Raw genomic sequence first — 10636 nt, 5'->3', positions numbered from 1 at the left:
TCCCAAGGGAGAAAAACACCATAGTTCTAACACAATCTGATCTGTATATCGCACAACCCCATGCAAACTCGACGTGAAACATCTGGAATGTGGATATGGTTACACTGCGTCCCAGATTACGGACAACGTCCCAGATTACGGACAAGAAACAATAGCCCCTTCAGATTAGTGCTTGATGACCGGGGTGCGTGAGAGATGTCGAACCCACAAATCTAAAAAAAATTAAACAGCCCAAAAGAAGAGAAATTACGAATGTTGCATCGGCATGATGGCCACCATAATGAAAACGTACCTATTAACGTTGATCATACCCATACATACCTTAAGTTTTTTTTTACAAGGGAATTGGAGTTTGCTCGTTTTTTGTTCTTGTTATCATTTGTAACGTACTTTTCGTTCCCCCCAAACTGTCCGACTGGGTCCTTTTATGGACATATGCCGCCGGCGTTAGTCGAACACAGTCACATTAAAAAAAACACCTACCTCGTTTTCTGCCCAATTTGTTAGAAGTACTGTCCTTGCCTATTTACTTCCGGCACAAAACATATTGTGGTGATCCGACGGGCGGCAACACGTCTCTAGACTCTATGAAAAAGTCTAGGAGCTACAGCGGACTCCTCAGCGGTACAATTCCCAAAATAAAAGTGGAAGAACTGGTAGCCTGGATGCTACCCTGACTGGTAGCCTGGTAGCCTGGATGCTACCCTGATCTCTATAAATTTCATCGCGCGGAGACTCAAACTCAGGGGGTTCCCAGGTCTGTTGTAGAGTTTTCGTCGGGCAGGTCGCCCCCTGGAACCGAGGAGTTGGTCTGTGTTATTCTGTAACTGTTTGAGTCCCGCCTACACACAGAAATTTGGCTAGTATATGCAAATGTCTCGGCCATGATTCGGTAAAAACGATGTAAATACAATTAATATTAATGACTATGCAAAATTTTATTTGTCAAGGCGGAAAACTACAGTGACCGGTTGAATGACACATTACGTGCCTAAGATGTTATTGCAAGATTACTTCGCCTGAACGCAGTCCTCAGCGTGACGACCCCGGGGTCAACTCTGGGGTTCATGCACCGGTCACGCACATGTCCCGTCAATCAAGCACCCCAAGGCAGGTGTAGCCTATGACACACTAGGAAAAGAGGCATACTCGATAGCATATCTCTTTCTCATATGTTGAATAGACCAATCACCATTTATCAAAAGGTACGATTGAAAAAAAACAATAAAAAGATTTTTAAAAATAAGTCGAAAGTTTTTTTATAGTAAAATAATTTCAAAGAATAAGTCGAAACCAAGTAAAAAGATTTTAAAACATAAGTCGAAACCAAGTAAAAAGAATTTTTAAAAATAAGTCGAAACCAAGTAAAAAGATTTTAAAAAATAAATCGAAAGATTTTTATAGTAAAAAGATTTTTAGAAATAAGTCGAAACCAATTAAAAATATTTTAGAAAATTAGTCGAAACCAAGTAAAAAGATTTTGAAAAATAAGTCGAAAGTTAGTAAAAAGATTTTAGCAAATAAGTCGAAACCAAGTAAAAAGATTTTTAAAAATAAGTCAAAAGTTTTTATAGTAAAAAGATTTTTAAAAAATAAGTCGAAAGTTTTTTTGTAGTAAAAAGATTTTTAAAAATAAGTGGAAACCAAGTAAAAATATTTTAAAAAATAAGTCGAAACCAAGTAAAAACATTTTTAAAAATAAGTCGAAATCAAGTAAAAACATTTTTAAAAATATGTCGAAACCAATTAAAAATATTTTAGAAAATTAGTCGAAACCAAGTAAAAAGATTTTTAAAAATAAGTCGAAACCAAGTAAAAAGATTTTTAAAAATATGTCGAAACCAATTAAAAATATTTTAGAAAATTAGTCGAAACCAAGTAAAAAGATTTTAAAAAATAAGTCGAAAGTTTTTTTATAATAAAAAGATTTTAAAAAATAAGTCGAAAGTTAGTAAAAAGATTTTGAAAAATAAGTCGAAACCAAGTAAAAAGATTTTTAAAAATAAGTCGAAACCAAGTAAAAAGATTTTTAAAAATAAGTCGAAACCAAGTTAAAAGATTTTTTTTTAAATAAGTCGAAACCAAGTAAAAAGATTTTTAAAAATAAGTCGAAACCGAGTAAAAAGATTTGAAAAAATAAGTCGAAACCAAGTAAAAATATTTTAGAAAATTAGTCGAAACCAAGTAAAAAGATTTTGAAAAATAAGTCGAAAGTTAGTAAAAAGATTTTAGATAATGAGTCGAAACCAAGTAAAAAGATTTTAAAAAATAAGTCAAAAGTTTTTATAGTAAAAAGATTTTAAAAATAAGTCGAAAGTTTTTTTATAGTAAAAAGATTTTTAAAAATAAGTCGAAACCAATTAGTAAGTAAAAAGATTTTTAAAAATAAGTCGAAACCAAGTAAAAACATTTTTAGAAATAAGTCGAAACCAAGTAAAAACATTTTTAAAAATAAGTCGAATTTTTTTATAGTAAAAAGATTTTAGAAAATAAGTCGAAACCAAGTAAAAAGATTTTTAAAAATGAGTCGAAACCAAGTAAAAACATTTTTAAAATAAATCGGAACCAAGTAAAAAGATTTTTTAAAATAAGTCGAAACCAAGTAAAAAGATTTTAAAAAATATGTCGAAACCAATTAAAAATATTTTTGAATATTAGTCGAAACCAAGTAAAAAGATTTTAAAAAATAAGTCGAAAGTTTTTTTATAATAAAAAGATTTTAAAAAATAAATCGAAAGTTAGTAAAAAGATTTTAGAAAATAAGTCGAAACCAAGTAAAAAGATTTCTAAAAATAAGTCGAAACCAAGTAAAAAGATTTTAAAAAATATGTCGAAACCAATTAAAAATATTTTAGAAAATTAGTCGAAACCAAGTAAAAAGATTTTAAAAAATAAGTCGAAAGTTTTTTTTATAGTGAAAAGATTTTAAAAAATAAGTCGAAACCAAGTAAAAAGATTTTTAAAAATAAGTCGAAACCAAGTTAAAAGATTTTTTCTAAATAAGTCGAAACCAAGTAAAAAGATTTTTAAAAATAAGTCGAAACCGAGTAAAAAGATTTAAAAAAATAAGTCGAAACCAAGTAAAAATATTTTAGAAAATTAGTCGAAACCAAGTAAAAAGATTTTGAAAAATAAGTCGAAAGTTAGTAAAAAGATTTTAGATAATGAGTCAAAACCAAGTAAAAAGATTTTTAAAAATAAGTCAAAAGTTTTTATAGTAAGATTTTAAAAAATAAGTCGAAAGTTATTTTATAGTAAAAACATTTTTAAAAATAAGTCGAAACCAATTAGTAAGTAAAAAGATTTTTAAAAATAAGTCGAAACCAAGTAAAAACATTTTTAGAAATAAGTCGAAACCAAGTAAAAACATTTTTTAATAAAGTCGAATTTTTTTATAGTAAAAAGATTTTAAAAAATAAGTCGAAAACCGAGTAAAAAGATTTTAGAAAATAAGTCGAAAGTGTTTTTATAGTAAAAAGATTTTTAAAAGTAAGTCGAAACCTAGTAAAAAGATTTTTAAAAAATAAGTAGAAAACATCCTGCATGAGTAACTTTGATATAAAACAGCACCCCCTTATCTTGTTCCCCTGTTTTGGATAACACAGATACATGTATATGTATACAAATTTTAAATCAAGCTGACTTCTGCTGACAAGTTTGAGGAGATGATTTTTTCTCGATCTCGATCACTAACAGTTACTTGCCCCAATCCACACCGTGAGAAAGCCACCAGGTGCAATCCGAAGAAACAGTTGATTGACATTTGAATGACAGGTCGTGACTTACTCGATATTGCCCGGATTAAGCTTAAGGTGCCCCCAGAGAGACCCAGCGCGGGTCTGGGGGCACGTAGGGGTTACTATCTTTTCAACCCTGTAACGTAGGCATTTTTCATCCTACTACAACGAAACTTGGACACAACTTACAGAAGTATATGTACATAACAGCCATCAAGTTATATTTAAGGAAATAGATCTAGTCAAAGGTTTGAATGAAATTACGGCCATCACCAACAGTTACTTGCCCTTTAGAAAAACGTTTTGAAATTGCATGATGCATATAAATGGAAAGATGTCATTCGAAACAAAGGAAGGTAAGAAGACTTTCGTTGGCTTTTCGTTGTCTTTGGGCTTGCTGGTATACTTAGGACTTTTGAAACAGCTCATATCACAACATCACAGGAAATGTCAAATAATCAATAAGCTAATACATATATAAGATGTGATCTTAACCGCATGGAAATTGTCCGTTTGTCACATGGACTTTCTATATTTGTCAACCTTCACAGATATAGTCTGTTTGTATACAAACTTTGTAACATGGATATTCTACATTTGTGAAACCTCGCTGAACTTGTCTGTTTCTGACATGGTTTTTCTGACAAAGTGACATTTGTCAACCCTCACTAAAGTTGTTCGTGTTTGTGACGTCGTGGAACTTTCTTTCCTCTGCCTCCTTGTTTCAATTGTGAAAAAAAGCGACCACAAAATCAACTGACTAAACCCTGATTCAGCATTTTCTAAGTTTGTCGAGATATTTACAAAAACGGACTTGTCATGCAATACGTGTTTTCCACGTATGTTTTATACATGTTATGTAGTTGTGGCTGATAGATTTAGTATAGCATGCGCCAGTCCCCACCACAGCCTAAGAAATGTTTGTAGAATATGTCCAAGCTTTCGAGGTTGGTGTAATTTTTTTTTTTTTTTTGACATTTTTTTGTCAACTTGGCAGAAACGAGGTCAGGGCAGTAGGACGCTGTCAGGAGCAGGATGATCATGAAGAAGGGACGAAGAGGAGCGGATATATGAGATGAAGCGATAGGTAAATGCTCTTTACCTGTCCTTTTTGGCCGGGTTGTTAAATGGTCTTATCATAATGATATTCAAAAAAATTATTGCAACTAAGGCTTGCAGTAAAAAAACAATTTCATCATCACGGACGCTTCTAGTTGAATCAAATGTCAAAGTTTGCGCTACCAAAGAATTACTTCTGTACGAAGCAGAAACACTGTCACAACGATCGTACAGATACTTTGAAAATGGAATATATCTTGTCGTATGCAGTGTCTGGAAAAAGTGTTTGGGTTGTCTCCAGAGGATTGCGCCCCAGATTTAGGACTTTGTGTGTAACATTAGAAGGTACGGGTATATCCTATTTTAAAACAGATATAATTCCAATTTGATAACTTCAAAAAACATGTATTATTGTATTTCTTTTCATTCTTATTACCTGTTTGAAAAAGCAGGTCTTGATTCTGGTAGGGATGTTTGTGATTCCGAACCGTTTGCGATCACGTTTGCTATGGGGATAGATATTGTGAGTCATTGTGCTACAGCGCGCATTAGAAGTTTGCAGCAGTTTTGTGGTTTGTTTAAAAAAATATTTACACCCCTTTTTGACAGGAGTAGAGTGGTCCTAGTTTATCTGGTAATTCTAGAGCAAACCAGCTGGGCAATAAATACCCCTGTCAAGCTGGTCAATTAGGCACCACTGTGTGCAGGGGTGAATCACTATGTACACATTAGGGATATGAAGCCAGTGGCTGCACAGATCCACAACTAGGAGAAAGAGGAACTGTGACCATCCCTGTCACCTCTGTATGTAATGAACCAATACACTAGTATACACATTGGAGATATGTGCCAGGTGCAGGTGTAACAATAGGAAATAAAAATGCAATGGTGAGGTTACAAGAAGGTGTAGTTTTGGATCTCACTGTTTACCATAGGTAGATATATAAGAACAATGATGGAATAATTTTGCCAAACGTCAAACCCTAACAACCTAACATGATAGTGCAAGAGTCTTTTCTTTGGCAGGTCTTTAGAAGTGTTTTTGAACGTCGATTTTAATTTTTATGTTAATTCCCTAACATGAGTTACTCACGCGCAAACCTGTTCTCGTATTTGCTGGAACAGCTAATATTACACTCTAGTTAGTCAGGGTGTCGACTTACTTCGTGGAAATTCAAACAAGCAAACAAATATTTAGATCAATTTCTTCCTACTTGTAGATATATATTGCCAATATGATACTAGTAAGTAAACCCAATGAAATTGATTTAAACTCGGCACAAAAAGTTTGGAATGTTAACTTCGGTTGACCGGCACGCACGTATTAAAGCAGGCTTGGTGCTCGTTCCATGAATAAACAATCATAATGAATCTGATATCATGGCAAATGGAATCACACATTGACGTTGATGCAGAAACAACGGAAATATGATCTACCAAACTTAATTAAATTTTCCAATTATTTTGGTGCCGAGTTTATTTTGATATAGTCCACTAGAGGGCGCAGCTACATTATAGAGTGGGGATCTGAGTACTGCAGAGGCCTTTTAATTGCACACCCCATTTGCCAGCGTATTTCGTGCAATTATCCGTATGGTGCAATACTGCAGAGTTATCCAGCTGGACCGCACCGATTTGGGGTTTGGGGATTCCGTGCCATTAACAGAAGTGTGCTGTTATCTGTTGTGCAATTAACTGGCTTCTACTGTACTAGGAGCCTTGCGATAGACAGACCAGGCAGACAGTCCAGGAACCGTAAACCTGTCATTAGTGCCAACAAATTCTCGATGACAGGAACAACTACTTGTCAATAATGCACAAATAAATCTTGTTGGCAGGAATAACTTGTCAATATTGCCAAAATAGTTCTTGACAGGAACAACTTGCCAATAATGCCAAAATAAATCTTATCGACAGGAACAACTTGTCAATAATGCCCGAATAAATCTTCTTGAGATGAACAACTTGTCAATTATACCCGAATAAATCTTGTTGACAGGAACATCCTGTCAACAGTGCCAAAATAAACCTTCTGTTCTAATATTTTCAAAACCCATGCGATATAACTGAGATAAGTAACCTTCTGAGACAATTTTTAACATTTGTTTGGCTTTAAAATATTTTCTACTATATTCCAACGCGTTAGAAACTTTTCTCGGTTGAATACATTATTTGTATTTAGTTAAGATTCATCATCTGTTCTAACATCTCCTTCTTCAGGCATGTGTCACCAATATCAACTGGCCAATGAAACTGTCACACCATTAGGTGTGGTCAGAGATGCTTTTTGCTGTTCATTATTACTTGTAGGAGTTATGTGGTAGGGGGCTGGGACGATGGTGCAGTTGCGATGGACTGTCTTCTCCCTGAAGGATACAAGTGGCGGGGCAGTTACTACAGTGAACGTTCCATTCTAAGATTGTTCTTGGAAAGAACATGTTAGAACATTCGTCGATGTAGGTTAGACATCCAGGTAATAAGATACGCCAAAAATAGTTACTCAAGCAACTGGATATGGTTTTGAAACGGTCAGACGTTTCGGATAGAATCCACTATCCTTCGTCAGTATTTTTGGCGTATGTTAGAACATTGACTAATTGGATCAGACTGAGTGCTTACAACATAATATAAATCAGTTAAATCATGTTCAAAATTTCATTTCAAATTGTTTGAACGATTTAGAATTATTGTGACTGAAATAGCCTTAACTCTTTTATTTATAGTAGTTACAAAGTCAGTAAGGAATATCGTCTGAAACCCTTCTCTGTGACCTGGAGTTGACTCTCTGTGACCTGGAGTTGACTCTCTGTGACCTGGAGTTGACTCTATCCCAGTCGGGGTGACGCCGATGAAAGGAAAATTTATTTCCGCCATGTAAACACATACAACACACCTATCAGTTATAACTCCACTTCTGACCACTTTCTACAGTGGAAACTCCTCGGTTGCTACCCACTCTGGGCCTGCACTTAACCTTTCTTTTACGAACAACAAAAGCCTTTGAAACCAGCTTTCCTGGAGTAGTTTATCCATAGACATAGTGTTGCTCATGACAATGAGTGCTTTGAGGTCATGGCATTAGGGCTAATAGATGACTATAATTAATGTGTGTTGGAGCCTGGTATGCACACGGGTAACAGTCCGCTAATGTCTTCCTCTTGACTAATTGTGCAGAAATCGTTGTATTATTGAAATGTAATACCGGGGTTCCAGTGGACATGCTGACTGACTTTGTCCTCCATCCTTGGATGACCAGTCTTATCACTGCGCATAACCCAGGTGCTAAGTTATTATTACAAGAATGGTCGCCACAGAAAGCTTTGTAAAAATGAAGCTCTCTCCAGAAAAACGTTGCCTGAATAATGTTCTTAGGTTCTTGCAATCAATCTTTCAAACAATCAATCAATCAAACACCAGAAGGGATAAGCATTTGTTCGTAGGCTACGAAGAAGATGGTTGGTACGAAAATGATTAGAGCAAAGGAAGTTAGTTGTAAAAAAATAATTTTCCCATTTTCTAATTTATTTTTTTGGACAATATTGTTTTGTTTTGGAGGACTTTGAAGACTTTCCGACCCTAGCAAAAGCCTGCTGACCCTAGCTTTTTTTTGGGGGGGGGGGGGGGGGTCAACTGCTTGCAAGGTAAGTTTGTTATCAGACACTGGATTGATGAAACACTGTGATTGCAGAATTGTTTGGTCACATAATCTCCAAATTCCTGTTGCAATAGACAATTGTGTTTTCATATTGTCCATCTGTACGATTGAAATATATGTTCACAATACCAGAAATACGTGCCCCGATACATTTCACATTGTTCCGCCAAAATCCCTTCCTACCAAACCTAATTTTTGCCTTCGCCAAGAACGTTATGTTTTCATTTGCGCCGTGGTATGGTGGGTGTTCATGTAGGTCAACAGCATATAACTCGAGAAGTTGTGATATTTGGTAGGTGTGTAGCAGTTGTGGAAAGAAAGGTTAAGTTCGAAAAGCCAAGCATTTCAGAGGGTCAGGATTTTAAAATTTCCCCGGATCTCCCTTGCAACGCCTTGTGCGTTTGGCGCTCGACATGGTAAAATATGTTGAGTGGTGCTGCCCTCAAAAATTTAAGCTTAATCCCTCGGGTATCTTTTAAAAATTTAATAGATATGTCATTAAACTTTAATAGATTAATCTGTCAGCAAAAGTTTCACCTTAAAATGCAGGAAATAGCGTTTCAGAGGGTCAAAATTTCAAAATCTTGCATTGTCACTGCAGTTCTAAGCCCTGATTGGGGCTGACAAAGAAGAGGAACACATAAGCAAAAACAATCTAGGAAAATAAAATAAACTCCAAGCCTTTGATTTTCAAATCATACAACTTATTTATTGATAAAAGAAAAACATATCATATTACTTGTATCATATAACTTAAAGTATTCTATCATGTATAGCTTTGAGATCACTATTGTATCATGAGAGCACATTGCATTTTCCTCCTTCGTGGTAATCGTGACCTTCCATGAGCACTAGTTAGGGGAGTGTTGATTTGCGATTGGGCCAGGCTCTTATGCCGCCAAGGCTGTGTCTGCGCCTTCTAGCGGGTGCAGACACGGCCTTAGCGGCATAAGAACCTGGCCCATATGTTGAAAATTTTAAATCAGCACCTTCCTCTAATGCCAAATGCCACAGAGGATATGCATTGGCCTGAACACAAAGATCTGAAATATATGAAATTTTGAAAAACTGGTAAACAAACAACAACACAAATTACAGTCAATATCACTCAAATACAAACCCACCAAACACCAATGCATGACTACCGTATTTTCTTTACTAAAGTACACACTTCAATTGTAATATGGACCCCTGATTTGGGGCAAATCTCTGAGACAGATCTGTGGGGCTGAAAGGTAAAATGAAAAACTCAAATTAAGTATGCACCCCTTCTCCACCAATTTTGAACAGACCCTGAACTGGATAAATTCAAATCTATTATGTTTTCCCCAGGTTATTTTGCATAAATCCCACTGTCATTGTCTCTACAAACTTGTGAATTGTCTGCTGCAACTTATAAAAACCACTGAGAATGAACTGGTAGAACAAATCAGCTTGTATATCTAACTGAAAAAACAATTGAACATGTTAGTGTCGCTCAATTTTGAAAATTTAAAAAAAGTGCGTACTTTATTGGAGAAAATACGGTAAGTAACCACTGAAATGTAGCTTGATTATGATATTTGAAGGTGGAATCATTAACTATAGAAGAAAAAACACTTAAATGTGTACTAGAACTGGATGTTGGGTCCACTGTAGTAATATATTCAGTATTAAACTCAAATATGACCTTACTTTCATTTTTCAAGTACATGATGCTATGATGTGACTAGTAGTTATTACAGTATATATTGTTTGTAATACTACGCAAATGTATGATAAGATATTTCAAGCAAGTAAAATAATCCTTCAAAAACTAAATTTATTTTCAAAAAAGAAGCTGTGGCTGAAAAGGTTTGATCATGAGTTATGCACCTTAGTTTTATGAATATGTTCCTTCAAGTCACTTCAAAGTATGGCTCTTGATTTAAAAAAATGGCACTCACTGCATCTCACCACAAGATCCATATACTGTAAACCTTCAAACTTTCACACTTTTATTTCTGCCTCTCCACCGCAAATTAGTGAAAATACAAAATTTGATATTTCCAAATTTTAGCGACCAATGTCTACAAAATTGTTTAAACCTTGAATTCAAAACACCTCAAAAACCTCACTTATCCCCCTTCCACAAAGTAAAACAACTGCAAACGTGAATGGACTTACAGTAGTACAGCACTTTTGAACCAGGATGAATCATCACCAT

The sequence above is a fragment of the Branchiostoma floridae genome, chromosome 1 (genome assembly GCF_000003815.2).
Source record: "Branchiostoma floridae strain S238N-H82 chromosome 1, Bfl_VNyyK, whole genome shotgun sequence".
NCBI classification, from domain to species: Eukaryota; Metazoa; Chordata; class Leptocardii; order Amphioxiformes; family Branchiostomatidae; genus Branchiostoma; species Branchiostoma floridae.
Note: the sequence above shows the minus strand (reverse complement) of the source record.